Source organism: Equus asinus, chromosome 21 (genome assembly GCF_041296235.1).
Source record: "Equus asinus isolate D_3611 breed Donkey chromosome 21, EquAss-T2T_v2, whole genome shotgun sequence".
NCBI lineage: Eukaryota > Metazoa > Chordata > Mammalia > Perissodactyla > Equidae > Equus > Equus asinus.
In genome coordinates this window covers 94,119,631-94,141,371 of record NC_091810.1, presented here as the reverse complement: position 1 = coordinate 94,141,371, position 21,741 = coordinate 94,119,631, and the positions used below count along the sequence as shown (strand labels likewise).

The window sequence follows — 21,741 nt, the reverse complement described above, 5'->3', positions numbered from 1 at the left end:
GGTGAAAACACATTATGTGTATAGATTTGCTCCACAGAAACAGAAAGTAGATTAGTGGTTGCCTGGGGCATTATAACTATTCTTTAAATCATACACAAATGGTTTATGCACTCTCCAGTATCTATGATGTCTAACCATTTTTTAAAAGAAAAAAATAAAGCAGCCTACCATTTAAAACAAGTGCTTGGGTTTGTTTTCCTGACTACATGGAAATATCATGAAAGCTAGCGAGCAGTAGCCTACCGAGATCACACACACACACAAGCGAGTCCACAAAGAAGCAACTATTAAAAACCAGACTTACATTCAACCCCAGAGTTAGAGCGTCTCATTCACTGCCCATGAGGTGGATCTGGTAATCTGTTTTACTCATATCATTAACATGCACTCCAGGTGGTTCTTATCACGAGGGAACTTTAGAAAATATGCTTTAGTCCAATACAGCACATATCAGCCAGAGGCCTGTGATAAAAAACAAATGTTCCCAGGCCCCTCCCCTGGAGATTCAGACAGAAAGTCTAAAATTTTACTTTCAAAAATTGTCCTCTGTGAATCTTTATGATCAAGCCAAATTTGGAAAACACTGTTCTCGACCACAGATTGGCAAGTGGCATACCAAGCCATTATTCATAAATTTCTTACAAGTCAAAGAGGAGTGGACTAGAGGGTAAAATTAGAGAAAGGAAAAAAAGAGAGAGAAATAGAAGTGCTAACAAAAATACACTCCACAATTCTTTCAAATACCACTACTGTCACTAGGGGTAGGTTGCTAACCCCAGCAATAAGCCACACGGCAAACAAGAAAAAGACAATTGACAATGAAATTGCTTTCATGAATATAAGAATCTTAAGCACCATTCCGGGAAACATGGCAGAAAATTCTGATTTTCTAGGTTACCAAAAACACCACGCCCAGTGCACTTCAAAGTATCAACCTCCCAAATCAGAATTTTTTCTGAGGGTGCTTCACACAAATGTCACCACCATCACCACAGACAAATCAGTGGAGAACTTAACTTTGTGTCAGGGACTCTGATAAGCATCTGACATAAATGTTTTTCCATCTAATCCTCAGGACAACCTTGTCAAGTAAAACAAAAACAATGAGGGAAAAAGTAACTTGCACTATCATTCAGTTTCCCTATTTTAGCAGACTCAATTTCTATGTAAGTACTAAGACTAACTGACCGAATAAATGAACCAATTCCCTTACCCATTATCCCGCCCCCAACCCTCTTCTTCAATTTATGCATAATTTCTAAACAAAAAGCTGAGCATGGCCCATGACCCACACCTAGTTTGGGTGTTACACATGAAATCTGGCCTACTACGTGATGGCGGACAAGTATGGGGCACCAGATCAAGTCATACCATTCCCCCTGACTATAACATGTTCCTTTAAAACAGCACCCCAAGCTCTGTTCAGGACATCTTTTCTGTACACCACGATCTCCCCTGACAAACATCTGTGACCTGCCTACACACCTACCACACCTCTCTCCTCTTAATCTCCTCTGTGTTTTTTATTTATCATAATACTCATTACTTTGTCAAACTATAATTTGCTTGACTGTTATGTTTATTGTTTAGTCTCCATGTTTTCTGCAAGAATATAAACTCCTCCAAGACAGGAATCTTTATTTTATGGCTCTATCACAAGTATCTAAGTGGTGCCTGACACATATTAGGTGCTTAACATCTGTCAGATGAATGCACACACGGCCTCTCTTGATATTCTCCTTCCACAGAGCCTCTGAATATGCCACCTCTTAACCATGGTTAAAAAAAAATTTTACAGGGCTAGCCCGGTGGCACAGCAGTTAAGTTTGCACGTTCCACTTTGTCGGCCCAGGGTTTGCTGGTTTGGATCCCGGGTGTGGACATGGCACCACTCATCAAGCCATGCTGTGGTAGGTGTCCCACATATAAAACAGAGGAAGATGGGCACAGATGTGAGCTCAGGGCCAGTCTTCCTCAGCAAAAAGAGGAGGATTGGTAGCAGATATTAGCTCAGGACTAATCTTCCTCAAGAAAAAAAAAAATTTACAGCCTCAACATTAAAAGTATTTTATGTATACACTAAAAATATGCATAAATAGTATGAAACAAAATAATTTGCTAATACATGTAAACTCTGGGTGGTGGGACTCTATACGGTTTTTATTTTCTTTATAATTATCTGCATGGTTTAGAATAAAAAACTAAAACTTTCTAAAATCTATTTCATTTTATATAACATACCAAATAAAAGCCTAAAAGAAAATACACAGAAATCCGTTCCACTTGTTCAAGTTTTCTAAGTGTGCATTACTTTTTTTTTTTTTAAAGATTTTTTTTTATTTTTTCCTTTTTTCTCCCCAAAGCCCCCCGGTACATAGTTGTATATTCTTCGTTGTGGGTCCTTCTAGTTGTGGCATGTGAGACGCTGCCTCAGCGTGGTCTGATGAGCAGTGCCATGTCCGCGCCCAGGATTCAAACCAACGAAACACTGGGCCGCCTGCAGCGGAGTGTGCGAACTTAACCACTTGGCCACCAGGCCAGCCCCAAAGTGTGCATTACTTTTATGCCAAAACAAAATTTTTTTAATGAGCAAGCAATTCACAAGTCTATTTACAATTTGGAGAAGATGAAATTATTTCTTCTGAGTGAAATGTGCAATTAAAAAAGAATGACAGAAGGGCAGATCTCAAGCTGAGAGTTAACAAATGCAAGCTGTCATTTTTCTCTGTGAGCACCCAATTACACTCAAAAGATTCCATCCCACCCTACAGTCCTTACAGTTATCATTATGGTGATAAAGGTCAAATGTAGCAGCCATGTGGGCTCTGAGGCAAGTGCGTTCAGTTGGCAACACATCACAATCGACTACAGATGATAGCTCAACTGACTGCGATGCCATGGATTACTAGCATCCCATTTCCCTTGGCGAGGAGCTCAGCACTGTGCTCAGGCCCAAAAGCAAGACCAAGTCAATACCAAACCCTCAAAGTTTTAGATCTATCTCCTGGAACCACTCCAGGCACCAATTCTCTATCAGCAGGGGTTCAATCAGGAGACAGAAACCGTATAGTAAATTAAACAGAGAGTGTTTAACATATATAACTATTAAACTATGATAGGACAGTAACTATGAAGATGTAATGAGGAGTGGCAAGGGGCAGGATGGAGAGATTCCAAAGGGGCATGAGGAAACCTCTGGGAGTGATGGATATGTTCATTAACTTCATTATGGCAATGGTTTCATAGTTACATAATATATCAAAGCTTATTAGGGCTGCCCCCGTGGCCGAGTGGTTAAGTTCTCACGCTCTGCTATGGCGGCCCAGGGTTTCACCTGTTCAGGTCCTGGGCGCAGACATGGCACCGCACATCAGGCTATGCTGAGGTGGCGTCCCTCATGGCACAACTAGAAGGACCCACACCTAAAATATACAACTATGTACTGGTGGGATTTGGGGAGAAAAAACAAAAAAAAAAGCTTATCAAAAGATATATTTTAAATATATAGTTTACTATATGTCAACTATGTCAATAAAGCTATTTTTAATTTTTTAATAATTATTTAATAATGAAATAATAAAATAAATAAAGTTATTTAATAATAAAATAATTATTAAAACTATGATAAGAAAATAAGGCTGAGGGAGAGTACCGGGACAGGATAAACTTGGAAGAAAGGTCCCCTCCCCAAGGCTGGGGTTTCTCACTGGAGAAGGTATGGGTGCAGCACACTAGATAACAGAATTTCACTGGGCGTGCAAACCACAGCTGGGCCAGTGTTGCCAAGCAAGCAGGAAACCATCCTCCAGAGTGCAGGCAAGTGAGGCTGGGGAGCAGGTGTGCAGAGGTAGCCAGGACACTGCTGCAGGCATAGGCCTGGAATGCACAGTATCCACGACAAGAGAACTGCAGGAAACAACTCCCTGGGGTGTAGGCAAGTCAAAGCTAGTGGGCAGGCATGCAGAAGTAGTCAAGGCACTTCAGGCATAAGGCCTCAGGAGCACAGTGTCCCCTTCAGAAGAGCCATGGCAAAGTGGTCACCAGGTCTAGACTGGGGCTGCAAGATTGCTGAGGGCCTGTGTACTTGTGCACATGGCTGAGGCAGAGTACCACCAGATGTCCCCGTATGTCCTGCTGACAGATGATGCCACAGGAGCAAAACAAAGAAAAATGCAGCTCATCAGAACTAGGAAGAAAAATCCCCTTCCTCCAGGAAGTTCCCTCCAGCACCCCCCAGCACCTGATAAAGCTTACCATCAGCAGAGTAACATCACCAAGATGGCAACACAAGTCATCCTGACTTCACTCCCCCTCTCAAGGAGAACAACTAACATCTATTCAAGAACGAGACACCACTGAGAGAATCCTAGAACACCGGGGTGAGGGTGAAGCACCCCCTGCACCTCAGAGACCAAGACAGACTGCACTCGGAGGGTAAGAGGAGTGGCCGCCCGTTGACTGCACTGCTTCTCCCCCAGGCCAGCACAGCACCACAGGGAGAGGTCTCCCCTGAGCCTCCTGTTCCTCCGGTGGGAAAAAGACAGCCCAGGCAAGACAATCAGCCCCCTCCAGCATGGTGGGTCGCTTTGTAAGAGCCCCTACTCTGATCTCACACCACGGAGATTGTTAAGGGAATCTGCTGGGCTAGCCACTGGAAATCTGACTGTAATGGAGAAGGTGGGAGGGGCTAGCAACAATGCGTTAACTCCTGCAGTACCCAAGTAGTAATCCCAACCAATGGCTTTGCACATCTGTAGAACCAAGTTAGGGGCACACTCTAACCAGAGAACCTGATGGGGTGCAGATCTGTCTGATTCGGATCCTCAAATGAGGAGTTCTGCCAGTCCTAAAGACCAGTTTGCCAACACCTACGCAAGCTGCTGAGTCCCCACCCACTGTAGAGCACCTTCCAGCCCCATCTGACTGGAGGGTTGGTGACAACTCCTGAAAGCAACGTGGCCCAGCAGCACTCTAGTCGAGGTGGGTAGACAGAGTCCATCACCCCCAGAGCGAGGCTAGTACCAGGAGTGGAGGCTTCCTGTATAACACACAGGCGGAGGGGTTAATTCATAGCCAAGGCTGAGGGTAGTTCTTGGACTCTCCCAACTGGAAAACCTGCGTGGGAAATTGAGAGTAGCCAGGAGGATCCCCTGCCCTTCCCGCCCAGGCAAGAGGGCTAAGCCAAAGCCCCACCTGCTGCGGAGAGTGTCTTCCAGCCCCCTATGACTAGAAAGGCTGGGGAAAACACCTGAAAGTTGTGCAGCCCAGGGGCACTCAAGCCAAGAGAAGGGCAGACAGAGCAGATAGATGGCAGAGCAAAGCCAGTGGCCCTGTTCAGCCAGGGAACATGGGGGGCAACTTGGCTTGAGTTAAGACAACAAACAAAGGGCTTTACTGGTTTTAGAGCTGCTTCTCTTGCTGTGCCCGGGCAAGGAATTTAATACATAGCCCCACTCATCACTGAATATAGCCTTCACCCAGTCCAACCAGGGAACCTATCCAGAGCACACAGAAAGCTGTGTAGCCCATTCAACAGCCCTATGTACAGTGGCAGTTGAACAGAGACCATAGACCATGGCTTTCTATCTGCAAAGCTAAATCAATGGCCTCACCTGATCAGGGAATTTGTACACACTCAGACCCAATTCAAGCCCCCAAACAACAAGCTGTACAGGCCCTGAGCCCTGGCCTGCTGCCCTACTAGGGCAGGGAACCTAATTCATAGCCTCATCTACCACTGAATATAGTACCCAGTCCCAACTATCCAGTAAGCCTGACCAGAGAATTCAGGCAACCACAAAGCCCATCCTACAGCCTCACTTGGGTAGAGAACCAAGCCAGCAATCCTGTCCAACTGTTCTCAGCCAGTGGCACACCCCCCTATCCCCATCCTCAGAGCTTAAACAGTTGCCTCACCCAAAAACAGACCATAATAGCAAGCCCCACTTGCCCAAAGACATTACCAGCAGATGCACCCAGAAACCCAAACTGTGCTGACTGGCGAAGAACCATCTCTGCCAAAGCAAACCCATAAAGTCTGAAGAGAGCCCTACTACTTAAATGTGCAGATACCAGTGTGAGGAATCAAGGGTCACAAAAACCAGGTAAAGATGACACCACCAAAGGAAACTAATAAAGTTCCAATAACTGACCCTAAAGAAATGGAGATCCACGAACTGTCAAAGAATTCAGAACAACCCTCTTAAGGAAGTTTAGTGAACTAAAAGAAAACACAGACAGACAACTAAATGAAATTAAGAAAACAATGCATGAATGAGAAGTGTAACAAGAAAACAGGAACCACCAAAAAGAAACCCTAGAGATGAAAAACACAATAAGTGAACTGAATAATTAATTCAATAGAGTGTTTCAAAAGTAGACTCAACCATGCAGAAGAAAGAATCAGCGACCTGGAGGATAGGACACTGAAAATTATCCAGTCAGAGAACCAAAAAAGAATGAAAAAGAGTGGAGAAAGCCTTTGCAAATTAAAGGACACAATGAAAAGAAACAACATTTGCATTATGGGAATTCCAGAAGAGAAAGGGACAGAAGGTATATTTGAAAACTTCTTAAACCTAGGAAGAGAAATGGACATCCAGATGCATGAAGCCCAAAGGATCTCAAATAGGCTGAACCCAAACAGGGTTACACTGAGACACATTAAGTTGTCAAAAGTCAAAGACAAAGAAAGAATTTTAAGAGCAGCAAGAGAAAAGAGAGACATTACATACAAGCAAACCCTCATAAAACTATCAGTAAATTTCTCAACAGAAACTTTTTAAGCTAGGAGAGAATGGAATGACATAATCAAAATATTGAAAGAAAATAACCTGTCAACCAAGAATTCTTGGTGAAGCTGTCCTTCAGAAACAAAGGAGAGACAAAGACTTTCCTGAACAAACAAAAGCTGAAGGAGTTCATTACCATCAGACCTGCCTTACAAGAAACGCTAAAGAGAGTTCTTTGAGTGGAAGTAAGAGAATGCGAATTAACATCATAAAAACACAAAAAGATAGTGTAAATCTCACTGGTAACAATAAATACATAGTCATAGTTAGATTCTGCAATATGGTAATAGTGGTGCATAACTCAGAACTCTAAAAGTTTTAAAAAAATGAATGTAACAAAAATAACATAAATATAATAATTTGTTATTAGTCACACAATATAAAAAGCATGTAAATTATAACAGCAACAACCTAAAACATGAGGGAGAGAAGAAGTAAAAGTGTAAAGTATACAAATTCTATTGAAGTTAAATTGTTACCAGTTTAAAATAGGGTGTTATAAGTTTCAGATATTTTATGTAAACCTCATGCTAACCACAAGGGAAAATCTTGTAGTAATTACACACAAAAAAATCAATAAAGAAGTCAAAGCATACTGATACAAAAAGACATCAAACACAAAAAAAGACAGGATAAGAAACAAGAAACAATGGATCTACAAAACAATCAGAAGACAATTAACAAAATGGCTACAGTAAGTTCTTATCTATCAATAATTACTTTAATTGTAAATAGATTAAATTCTCCAATCAAAAGACAATAGAATGGCTGACGGGATAAAAAACAAGATCTGACAACATGCTGCCTACAAGAGACTCACTTCAGGGGCCAGCTCCGTGGCCGAGTGGTTAAGTTCATGCACTCCACTGCAGCGGCCCAGGGTTCGGATCCTGGGCGCGGACATGACACCGCTTGTCAGGCCACGTTGAGGCAGCGTCCCACATCCCACAACTAGAAGGACCTGCAACTAAGATATACAACTATGTACAGGCGGGGTTTGGGGAAATAAAGCAGAAAAAAAAAAAAAAAAGACTGGCAACAGTTGTTAGCCCAGGTGTCAATCTTTAAAAAAAAAAAAAGAGACTCACTTCAGCCTTAAAGATACACATAGACTGAGAGTAAAGGGATGGGAAAAGACATTTCAAGCAAATGGTAAAAAAAAAAAAAAAAAGCAGTAGTTATACCAGACAAAGTAGACTTCAAACTAAAAATGGTAAAGAGAGACAAAGAGGTCATCATACAATGATAACTAGATCAACACACCAAGAAGATATAACAATTGTAAATATTCGTACACTCAACATCAATGCACCTAAATATATAAAGCAAAAACTAACAGAGCTAACAGGAGAAATACACAGTAATACAATAGTAGTTGGGAACTTTAATAATACCCCACTCTCAACAGTAGATAGAGCATCCATACAGAGAATCCCAGCACATTTGAATGACACTATAGACCAAACGGATCTAACAGACATATACAAAACACTCTATCCAACAGCAGAATTCATAATCTTCTCAAGCGCACATGGAACATTTTCTACAATAAACCATATGTTAGGTGGCAAAACAGGTTTTAGCAAATTCAAGAAGACTGAAATCACACCAAGTATTTTCTCTGACCACAATGGCATGAAACTAGAAATCACAAGAGGAAAATTGGAAAATTCATAAACACATAAAAATTAAACTACAGGCTCAAAGAAGATGAAAGGGGAAATAAAAAAGTTTCTTCCAACAAAAATGGAAACCCAGGGGCCAGCCAGTGGCATAGTGGTTAAGTTCACAGACTCCACTGCAGTGGCCCAGGGTCCGTAGGTTCAGATCCTGGGAGCAGACCAAGCATTGCTCAGCAAGCTATGCTGTGGCAGCATCCCACATAAAATAGAGGAAGACTGGCACAGATGTTAGCTCAGGGCCAATCTTTCTCACACATACACACAAAAATGGAAACAGAATATACCAGAACATATGGAATGCAGCAAAATAAGTTCTAAGAGGGAAGTTCATAGCAATAAATACCTACATTAAGAAGAAAGATCCCAAATAAACAACTTATCTCTATGCTTTAAGGAACTAGAAAAAGAACAAACTGAGCTCAAAGTTAGCAGAAGAAAGAAAATAATAAAGATTAGAGCAGAAATAACTGAAATAGAGAACATAGAAACAATAGAAAAGTTTATCCAAACAAGAGTTGGTTCTTCAAAAAGATAAACAAAATTGACAAACCCTTAGCTAGACTAACCAAGCAAAAAAAAGAAACAACTCAAATCAACAAATTAATGAAAAAAGAGACACTACAACTGATACCACAGAAATTCAAAGGATCATAAGAGGCTACCACAAACAGCTACATGCCAACAAACTGGACAACTTAGAAGAAATGGAAAAATTCTTAGAAGTTTTACATACAACTTGCCAAGACTGAATCAAAAAGTAATAGAAAATCGGAATAAACCAATTACTAGTAAGGAGATTAAATCAGTAATCAAAAGTCTTCCAACAAAGAAACATCCAGGACCAGATGGTTTACTAGTGAATTTTACCAAACATTTAAAGAAGAAGTAACACAAATCCTTCTCAAACTCTTCCAAAAAATCAAAAGGAGGGAACATTCCCCAACTCATTTTACAAGGCCAGCATTAGGCTAATACCAAAATAAGAAAAGGACACTATCGGAAAAGAAAACTACAGGCCAATATCCCTGATGAATATAGATGCAAAAATTCTTAATAAAATACTAGCAAACTGAATTCAGCAGCAAATTAAAAGGATCATTCACCATGAGCAAGTGGGATTTATCCCTGGGATGCAGGGATGGTTCAACCTACACAAATCAATCAGTGTGGTACATCACATTAATAGAATGAAATAAGAATCATACGATCATCTCAATAGACACAGGAAAAGCATTTGACATAATTCAGCATCCATTCATGATTAAAAACACCCTTAACAAATTAGGCATAGAAGGAACACATAATAAAGGTCATATATGACAAACCCACAGCTAACATCATACTCCATGGTGAAAGGTTGAAAGCTTTTCCTTTCAGATCAGGAAGAAGACAAGGATGCCCACTCTCACCACTTCTATTCAACATAGTACTGGAGGTCCTAGCTAAAGTAATCAGGCAAGAAAAAGAAATAAAAGGTATCAGAATTGAAAAGGAAGAAGTAAAATTGTCTCCATTTGCAGATGATATGTCTTTATATATAGAAAATCCTAAAGACTCAACCAAAAAACTTAAATTTAATCAATAAACTTAGTAAAGTTGCAGGATACAAAATTAACATACAAAAATCAGGGGGCTGGCCAAGTGGTTAAGTTCATGTGCTCGGCTTCGGTGGCCCAGGGTTTCTCAGGTTCAGATCCTGGGCACAGACATGGCACTGCTCGTCAGGCCATGCTAAGGCAGCATCCCACATGCCACAACTAGAAGGACCACAACTACAATATGCAACTATGTACTGGGGGGCTTTGGGGAGAATAAGAAAAAAAAAGATTGGCAACAGTTGTTAGCTCAGGTGTCAATCTTTAAAAAAATATCAGTAGTGTTTCTACACACTAGGAACAAAATTCTTTAAGAAGAAATAAAGAAATCAATCCCAGTTACAACAGCATCGAAAACAATAAAATTTTTAAGAATAAATTTAATTAAGGAGGTGAAAGATCTCTACACTGAAAACTACAAGACATTGATGAAAAAAGATATGTAAGAAGACAAATAAATGGAAAGGTATCACATGTTCATGGATTGAAAGAATTAACATTGTTAAGCTGTCAACACTATCAAAAGTCATCTATAGATTCAAGGCAACCCCTTTCAAGATTACAACGGCATTTTTTACAGAAGTAGAAAAAACACTCCTGGGGCCCACCCGGTGGCACAGCGGTTAAGTGCGCATGTTCTGCTTCGGCGGCCCAGGGTTTGCCAGTTCAGATCCCAGGTGCGGAAACGGCACTGCGTGACAGGCCATGCTGTGGTAGGCATCCCACATATAAAGTAGAGGAAGATGGGCACAGATGTTAGCTCAAGGCCAGTCTTCCTCAGCAAAAAGAGGAGGAGTGGCAGCAGATGTTAGCTCAGGGCTAATCTTCCTCAAAAAAAAAAAAAAAAAAACTCCTAAAATTTATATGGAACCACAAAAGACCCCAAATAACCAAAGAAATCCTGAGGAAGATGAACAAAGCAGGCAGCATCAGACTCCCTGATTTCAAGCTATACTATAAAGCTACAGTAATCAAAATAGTATGGTACTGGCATAAAAACAGACAGACCAATGGAACAGAATCAAGAGCTCAGAAATAAACCCAAGCTTCTATGGTCCACTAATATTTAACAAAGGAGCCATGTATGCTCAATGGAGAAAAGACAGTCTCTTCAATAAATGATGCTGGGATAATTGGATATTCATATGTAAAAGAATGAAACTGGACCCATATCTCACACTCACAAAAATTAACTCAAAACGGATTAAAGACTTAAATTTAAGACCTGAAATCATGAAACTCCTAGAAGAAAATACAGGAACAAAGCTGCCTGACATGGCTCTTGGCAATGATTTTTTGGAAATGACACCTTAAGCTTAAGCAACAAAATCAAAAATAAACAAGTGGGACCAGATCAAACTAAAAAGCCTACACAGCAATAGTGAAAAGACAACCTACAGAATATGAAAAAATATTTGCAAACCATATACCTGATAAGCATTAATATCCAAAACATATAAAGAACTCATACAACTCAACAGCAAAAAAACAAATAATCCAATTTAAAAATGGGCAAAGGACCTGAATAGACAGTTCTCCAAAGATGGTATATCAAAGACCAACAGCTACATGAAAAGATGCTAAACATCACTAGTCATTAGGGAAATGCAATTAAGACCACAATGAGGTATCACCTCACACCTGTTAGAATGGCCATCATCAAAAGACAAGAGATAACAAATGCTGGCTTGGATGTGGAGAGAAGGGAACCCGTGTGCACTGTTGGTGGGATTGTAAATTGGTACAGCCATTATGGAAAACAGTATGGAGGATCATCAGAAAGTTAAAAATAGAACTACCCTATGATCCAGCAATTCCACTTTGGGGAATATATACAAAGGTAATGAAAACAATAACTCAAATAGATATTTGCACTTCCACGTTCATAGCAGCATTATTTACAATAGCCAAGACATGGAAACATCCTAAGTGTCCACTGATGGACGAATGGACGAAGAAGTTGTGGTATAGATATATACAATGAAATATTATTCAGCCATAAAAGACAAGGAAATCCTACCATTTGTGACAACATGGATGGACTCTGAAGGCATTATGCTAAGTGAAATAAATCAGACAGAGAAAGACAAGTACCAGATGATCTCACCTATATGTGGAATTTTTTAAAAAACCAAAATCATAGAAAAAGAGATCACACTCTTGTTACCAGAGGTGGAGGGTGGGGGGAGGGGGAACAGGAGCAAGGTGGTCAAAAGGTACAAACTTCCCGTTACAAAATAAATAAGTACTAGGGATGTAATGTATAACATGGTGACTATGACCACAGCTAACACTACTGTAAGATATACAGGAAAGTTTCTAAAAGAGTACATACTAAGAGTTCTCATCATAGGAAGAAAATCTTTCCTTCCATCTTTTTTTTATTGTTTCTATATGAAAAGATGGATGTTAGCTGAACTTATCATGGTAATCATTTTATAATATATGTAAATCAAACCATCATGCTGTACACCTTAAACTTATACAGTGATGTATGTCAATTATTTCTCAATAAAATAAGAAAAAAATTAAATATAAAGCTTAACTTCATACTCTTTGTAAAGGAGAAATGCTCAGAGTCCAGTCAATTGTTGGAGAGCAGGTATTGAAGGGTGAGTTTGGAGCAGAAAGAAAATAAACTGTTAACTGACACAGTTATCTTTCTGTTCTTAACAGCATTTAAATAAGGCAGTGCTTCTCTCACTTAACAATAGAGGAGGCCGGCCCAGTGGCCCAGCAGTTAAGCGCGCACGTTCCGCTTCTCAGCAGCCTGGGGTTCGCTGGTTCGGATCCTGGGTGCAGACATGGCACCGCTTGGCAAAAGCCATGCTGTGGCAGGCATCCCACGTATAAAGTAGAGGAAGATGGGCACAGATGTTAGCTCAGGGCCAGTCTTCCTCAGCAAAAAGAGGAGGATTGGCAGTAGTTAGCTCAGGGCTAATCTTCCTCAAAAAAAAAAAAACAATAGAGGAAAGAGGAAAGTGAATATATGGCCATTAGTGTGTTATCAAGGTACAGAATCTGAAAGAGTACCCACAGTCTCTTTGAAGTATCACTTATTTTTAAAATCACACAAATTTCTTATTCTAGTCTAGGTTATTATCCATGTTTGTTTTAAAATAAAAATGTTTTAAGTTACACAATAATTGATTGTTATGCTTATCAGCCTCTAGAGGCTGCCCACAGTCCTTGGCTTGTGGCCCCTTTCTCCATCTTCAAAGCCAGCACTGCAGATTGATTCCTTCTCACATCACATTATTCCAAACTCCTCTTCTGCCTCCCTCTACTTTTAAGGACGCTTGTGACTACACTGGGCCTACCTGGACAATCCAGGATAATCTTTCCACCCCAAAGTCCTTAACTTAAACACATCTGCAAAGTCCCTTTTGCCATATAAGGTAACATATTCACAGGTTCCAGATATTAGGATGTGGACGTCTTTGAGGGTCATTATTCCGTCTAGCACAGTCATTATCTACTTCTCACCATATTTTCTATTTATTCATTTTATACCAGCATGGAATCATCGACTACTGTTTTATTCAATGGGTTATAATCTGTTATAGTAATGATTATTTTGATGCCCAATGGTCCCCATTTGGCCAGTGGACACTCATTTAAACTGGCTTCTGTGTATTTTTGACATGACCCATCATTCTTGAGCACTTTGTTTTCGGGCACAAGATTTCCTAATCCCACATTGTACTTTTCCTGCCCCAGCCCTTAAATCAGCCATTTCTCCAAGGAGAATATCCTTGTTTATAGAAATCTTACACAAAAGTATTTGGTGGGAATAGAGCATGAGGTCAACAACTTGCTCTTAAATGATTAAGAGGGAAAAAAGGTCTCTGTAATGTTCTTATAACTTTTCTGGAACCTTGTGATTATTTCAAAATCTAAAAAATAGTATTTTATTTTAATCATATAATGTCTTCCAAGTTCAAAATAAATTATTTGAGGCTTGTCTAAACAGTAGTGCAGATGATTAAAATCTGTCAGCTATAAAAATCACCGTGGTTTCTCTCAGAACCTGACAAACTGAATTTAGCTTTTAAAGTATAATTGCAAAGACTATAATGAGAGCTGTAACACAGGGATCAAAGTTCTAATCCTGGTTCCATCATTTACTGAGTTAACGCCATTGTAATTACTCTCTAATCTTCATATATTATTCATTACATTGCTATCTAATAAGATGTTTATGATTTTTTTTCTAATGCTAAAAATAACTCTCACTGGTATCTGTAGGAAGAGCGGGGGTCATGGAACAAATTCTCCACGGATTCTGAAGGATAACTGTAATTGGACGGTACAGAAAGGCTGGGATTTCACGACACAGACCTGTATTGATTACCCATAATGGTAACATTCACAGATAAAATCCGTGTTTGCATGCTACATGTATTTCATTCTCAGGTTCTGATATATCCTTGCGCTCCCAACCTCACTTTCAGCTTTCCTTCTCCACTGCCCCCAGCTGACCCATAACAGCCCAGCACACCCAACAGACAGTCATACCAGCTGCCAGAATTTCTTAAAGTCTAACCCCTGATTCTATGTCATTCACATCATTCACAATGGTTCTGCTTCTCTGATCCAACCACGAGGAACAGTCTTTTTTCCAGGCGTATTAAACATCATTTGTATCATATTGTATCATAATTTTTATGCTTTTTTAATTAAAGTTGTAAACATTTCCCCTTGTTACTAAAACCCTTCATAAACATGATGTCCAAAGCTGCTGAATATTACATTACATAGCTAAATCATGACTAACTGTTCCCCTACCGTTCAATATTAAGTTGAATCCAATTATTGCAATTAGAAATAAATCTATGATGAATGTAAATCTCTTTCCACATTTCTGATTATTTTCTTAGGATAGATTCCCAGATGTGGAATCACTACGCCAAAGAGACATTTTAGGACTTTATACATATTACCAAACTGCTTTCCAGAAAAAATGTTCCTATTAATATCTCCAAATAAATGTGCATTTCATTGCACTTCAGATAAGAAGATTATCCTCTTCTTATCTTTGTTGGTGTTAGGTAAAGTTATAAATGATAATAATAACTAACGTTTATTGAATGCTTACTACATTTCTGGCTAAGTACTTAATTATCTCATTAGCTAGGATTCAAATACAGATCTGTGTCATGAAAGCCCAGACTTTCTAGACCATCCAGTTACAGCTGTCCCTCAGTATCTGTGGAGTTGGTTCCAGGACCACCCCTCTGCCCGCAGATACCAAAATCAGCAGACGCTGAAGTCTCATATAAAATGGCATAGCAACCGCATATAACCCACGCACATCCTCCCATATATTTTAAACGATCTTTTGATTACTTATAGGTATTATTTTATAGGTGTTTACAGTGCAAACAGTTGTTACACTGTATTGTTTAGGGAATAATGACAAGGAGAAAAGACTGTACATGTTGAGTAAAAATCCAACCATCAAAGGCTTTTTGATCTGTAGTCGGCTGAATTCAAGGATGCAGAATTCGTGGATAGAGAAGGCCTACTGTATTGTAAAAATCTGCACTTTTTTAGTTGCCTGTGAGGTTGAAATTGTTCCTATGTCTAGTCATAATGAACTTTTAAGCCTAAATATTTGAAAACTTCAAAGAAAACCAAAAAAGGTAAACTAATGTACAGTAATAATTTATACATTCAAGTTAGCTTCCATTCCCATCTTATTTCTATTATTTATGGATCTCTAATGGGATTCCGCAATAAATACGGTTTATCCCTAAATCCTTCTCTGTTACATTAGAATTAAATTGCAAAAAAAATTAACTTTTAAAATGAATTATATATTCCCACCTTTCTTCAAGCTAAAAAGAAACATTCTATCTTCTATTACAATGGCCAAGTATATGTAACATGATACCAGGAATTCAACAATATAAGTATAATTAAATAATCATTCAACACTACGGTAAGACACCCATGTTATTCATCTTCAGGATAATCATACATTACAGAGATCAAAATTCTTTAGTGTTCCACTTTCCACTTTCTTATTTAGCTGTATGATCCAGCTTACAGGTAAAAAAGAAAATAAATGACTGTTAAAAGCAATTAATGTTACGCACAAAAATCAGTGTTTCTACACACTAGCAATGAACAATCCAAAAATGAAATTAAGAAAACAATTCCATTTATAAAAGTATCCAAAAGAATAATATATCCAGGAATAAATTTAATCAAGGAAGTGAAAGACTTGTACACTGAAAACTATAAAACACTGCTGAGCAAAATCAAAGACCTAAATAAATGGAAAGATATCCCAAGTATTAGAAGACAATATTCCCTATCAAAATTCTAATAGCCTTTTATGCAGAAATGGAAAGATCAATCCGAGAATTCATATGGAGCCAGCCCTGGTGGTCTAGTGGTTAAGATTTGATGCTCTCACTGCCGCAGCCCAGGTTCACTTCCCAGTCAGGGAACCACATCACTCGTTGGTCGGTTGTCATACTGTGGCAGCTGTGTTTTGCTATGATGCTGGAATCTACGCCACCAGGATTTCAAATAACAGTAGGGTCATCCATAGCGGAGAGGTTTTAGTGGAGCTTCCAGACTACGACAGACTAGGAGGAAGGACCTGACCACCCACTTCTGAAAAACGGGCCATGAAAACCCCATGAATAGCAGCAGAGCATTGGCTGATAGGATGGCGCAAAAACACCAGGCAGGGCTCCACTCTGCTGTACACAGGGTTACTAGGAGTCAGAATTGACTCCACAGCACTAACAACAAACAAATTCACATGGAAGTGCAAGTGGCCACGAACAGTCAAAACAATTTAGAAAAAGAACAAAGCTGGAGGACTCACATTTCTCAATTTCAAAATCTTATTGTAAAGCTACAGTAATCAAAACAGTGTGTTACAGGCATAAGGACAGACATACAGACCAAAGTAAAAGAATTGCAAATCCAGAAATAAATATATACATCTAGGGCCAATTGCTTTTTTTTTTTTTTTGAGGAAGATTAGCCCTGAGCTAACTACTGCCAATCCTCCTCTTTTCGCTGAGGAAGACTGGTCCTGAGCTAACATCCGTGCCCATCTTCCTCTACTTTATATGTGGGATGCCTACCACAGCATGGCTTGCCAAGTGGTGCCATGTCCACACCGGGGATCCAAACCAGTGAACCCCAGCCTGCCGAAGCACAATATGCACACTTATCCACTGCGCCACCAGGCCGGCCCCCTGGCCAACTGATTTTTGACAAAGGTGCCAAGGCCATTTAATGGGGAAATAATAATCTCTTCAACAAGTGGTACTGGTTCACAGGCAAAACAATAAAGCTGCACCCCTAACTCACACTATCCATAAAAATTAACTCAAAAGGGTTCAATGACCTAAGCGTAAGAGCTAAAATGATAAAACTTAGAAGAAAACATGGAGATAAATCTTCATAACCTTGGATTCAAGAATGGATTCTTAGATATGACACCAAAAGCATGAGCAACAAAAATAAATAAATAAATAGGGCTTCATTAAAATTAAAAACTTTTATGTATCAAAGGACATTATCAAGAAAGTGAAAAGATAACCCACAGAATGGGAGAAAATATTTATAAATCATATATCTAATAAGGGTCTATTATCCAGAATATATAAAAACTCTTACAACTCAATTATAAAAAGATAAACAACCCAATTAAATGGGCAAAGAACTTGAATAGACATTTCTCCAAAGAAGATATACAAATGGCCAACACTCAAGCACATGAAAAGATGCTCGATGTTACAAGTCAAGGAAAATGCAAATGAAACCACAGTGAGATACCACGTGGTACCCCTGAGTATGGCAATAATATGAATTTTTTTTAGTGGAAAAGAACACGTGCCAGTGACAATGTAGAGAAACTGGAACCCTCATATATTGAGGGTGGGAACATAAAATGGTTCAGCCACTGTGGAAAACAGTTTGGCAAGTCCTCAAAAAGCTAAACATAGGATTACCATATGATCCAGCAATTCCACTCATGGTACACATCCAAAAGAAACGAAAAACAGGTACTCAAACAAATCCTTGTACGTGAGTGCCCACAGCAGCAATATTCACAATAGCCAAGGGTGGAAAGAACTCAAAAGTCCATCAATGGATGAATGGATAAAGTGTGGTGTATACATACAATAAAAATTATTTAACTGTAAAAAGGAAAGAAGTACTGAAACATACAAGAATGTGGCTTGCAACAATACGGCAAAACCCCGAAAACAGCACGCTAAATGAAAGAAGCCAGACACAAAAGGTGATGTATTGTATGCTTCCATTTATATGAGATTTCCAGAATAAATATGGGATACCCAGCAAATCCACTGAAACAGAACGCAGACTGGGGATTGCCAGGGGCTGGGGGCAGTAGGGAACAGGGAGCAACTGCTTAAGGGGTATGAGGTTTTATTTTGGAGTGATAAAACTGTTCTGAACTAGATAGCAGCCATGATTGCACAACATTGTGAATGTTCTAAATGTCACTCAATTATTCACTTTAAAATGGTTAATTTTATGTTATATGCATTTTACCCCAAAAAAAAATTTTAAGCAATTAATGTTTATAACACATGTTGCACAAACGTGTAAATCACAAGCACAGTTCTTCCTTTTTGAAGGTGAAACATGTAAATTACAAGCACAGTAATTAGGCAAATAAAGTACTCTTCAACATTTGATGAGGTGTTTTACAGCTGAGCAAAGAAGTTCAACTCCTACTCTCTCTCATGACTTGATTTAGAAAGGTTCACCCACCACCAGGTGGGTGGGATTCCAGTGGGATTATTTCCCCTCTGGAAATTCATTCCCTCTATAAAGTTTAACTGGATATCTTGAGCATTGGAAACTGAGCCTGAACTAGAGTCACATTCAATCAATTAAACTTAAAATTTCTAGCCCTTTAGAAATGATTTTAAATCAAATTCTTGTGCTGATCAGAAGCTTTCTTATTTCCATGAGCAGAATATCCCAAAATTTGTGTTTTTTCAATTTACATTAATATGGCTGTGAACATTTAAATGTTTTAATGTCCAAATATTTCGTGGTTACTGATACTCTAAAACCACCAAATTAACACTGTTCCTCAGAATTTATTTGAGTTAACAACTGATTTCCTCAAGCAGGGCTACATCATTGAAATAAGGAGAAACAACCTAAACATCTTCCTCATGGATCATTCTCTTAAGATAGAGGATGGTAGGTAGATACAATAAATAAAATAGAATAAAAATGCCTGACCATGTTACCCCATCCATAAAATTCCTTAACAGATTAAATAACCTTCAGACTAAAGTTCAAAACTAAGTCGTGACTCAGGCCAGAAAGTTCTTCACACACTGGCTCTGCCTGTGTCTTCCAGCTTTGCCCCTTCCACGCCTCCTAGTCACTCTCCTCCCAGCCTCTCATTCGCACCTCCTCTGCACCACCACAGTGAAACAGAACTAACGGAAATTGTGCATCACTGCCATTATTCTTTAAGCTCCTTGAAATCAGGAGCTAAAACTTTTCTGATTTGGTATACTTAGCACCTAGCACAATAATCGAAGGCTGTTGTAAAATTAAAGTATGAATAACTATTAAATTCCATTCTTAGGGTCTAAAATACTATGGCTTATTTTTCCTACATAATGGCAAAAGGGGAAACTATATATTAAGCTATATTTTGCTTTTTTTTAATTACAGTGCAGTCTTATTACTAAAAAACATCAAATAGACATTAATTTTGCAGACATTTTTAAACACCTAGTTTGTTAACTAAGAGTATAAATTTAGTCTGATTATTATCCAATGGAAGCTCATGATCAGCTCTAGCTTATCTACATTAGGAAAGTGAAACAGTACAGCAATAGACATGCTGTAAGAATTCTTAAAAGCAGATTTCTTAAAAATGGAAAATTCCAACTACCTCATTTTACAAATGAGGAAATGAACTGAGAAGTTATTTATGCAAAGTCACCAACTAATAAGTGGGCAAGTTGGGTAACACCCAGATTCCCTTAATGTTGATGCTTTCAGCTACAATATTACCTTATTTCCATTTCAACCTCATAGGCAAGCCAGGCAACGCAATTCACAGCACCCTCCTTTTTTCCTACCTTCAATCTAGTGAGTACATGGGTCCTTAATACTTGCTACATCTACCTGATTCCTTTACCTTTAAGATCTGAACACAACCTCCCTCTCTCCATCATAAACATTTAATGAGTACCTACCTTGGTTGAGTATTAAATATATCTAAGTCATTCCATTGGGAAGAAGAGGAAATGGGGAGACACACATGAGTAAGAATGACATAGTCTGTTCCTTCAAAGTGCTCTACAAGATTAGTCACAACTTGGTAGAGTAATCTCATATTATCTGTTTAAAATTGTGATTTTATGAATATGCAGTACAAGAACATCCAATTACTTTCCATTATTAACGCACATCTTATTTCTCCTTATTTCTCCATGAGGGCAAGGACTTTTGTCTCTTTTGTTCACTGACGTACTGTGAGAGCCTAGAACGGCACCTGACACAAAAGGTACTTCATGAATACTTGTTGAGTGAACGAATACTAGAGAAACACCCATAAGTAGTAAGATCCAAGGAATGTTTCCAACAATGATGTGACAGAATATGTAAACCTTTCCTTGTCCTAATGCTTATGCCTAATGTCCATTTTTATATCTCTTTGGCCAGTTACTTGGGCCTTGCATTACAGGGAACTAAAAATAGTTCAGAGTTGGATAATTATACTGTTTAACATCATGCCCAACCCAACTGCACCAAACTCTAGAAAATCTGCCAAGAAAGGAAACCTACAGGCCCTTCTCCAGCTTAGACCCCGGCCCTTTTTCAAATATAAAGGGTCTCCTTTCTTTCTTTCTTTCAACAGGTCAGAATTGGTATTATCATCATCATTTTACATAATAGGTAACTGAAGCCAGAGAACGGGTGGCACAGGGATTCATTCATTCTCAGAATCTCTATTCTTCCCACCACACCATGGGCCTCTTACCCTTTGAGGTTCTTCTCCCACAATCTTGGCCGTAGGTGGAATACAATCTCTCTTGGTCCCCTCTTCCTTACCGCCCCCATAACAAGCACACAGGCTCTCGGTTTTAAAGGATTTGCTATTAATCAATTCAAGGTAACAAAGAGAAGATGACAAAAATAAGAAATCTGGAGATGTTACAATTCAATATTCAACATGTGTGTTTAAATGCCTGGCACTACGTAAAAACCACAGCATCTTTCCAAGTTCTTCGTGAGGCTCCAATCTACTGGCTCTCTTTTGAAATATCAAATAGGAGCCTTGCTCGGTTTCCAAAAATTTTCCCTCCCCACTACCTTCCCTCTATCCTTTCAAGACACAAAATATGTTACGGGGGGGGGGGGAAAAAGTGGGTACATCTCCATCAAGTGAGAAATTTGCACTTCCGAGGACCTGCAGGAGTCACACCACTCTGTGAAACTTTAACCCACAGCGGGGGTGACTGCTTTAGACCATTTCCTCACAACGTGAGCAACTGTTCTCTTCTCTTTTAGTGGAATACACAGAGCTCCCAGTTTCCATTAAAGTCTGAGCAATGCCTTAGCTTCAAAACGAAAATCCCTATCATAAGTTCTCCTCCTAAATCCCCTTCCATCAAAACGTATTCTTCATCATAATAT

At 39.1% G+C, this 21,741-nt stretch overlaps 1 protein-coding gene across 2 annotated transcripts in view; it reads right to left on the bottom strand.

The window, feature by feature from the left end:
• RNF13 (ring finger protein 13) overlaps positions 1–21,741 on the bottom strand; it is a 157,887-nt gene that overhangs the window by 132,560 nt on the left and 3,586 nt on the right. The window lies entirely within an intron of this gene.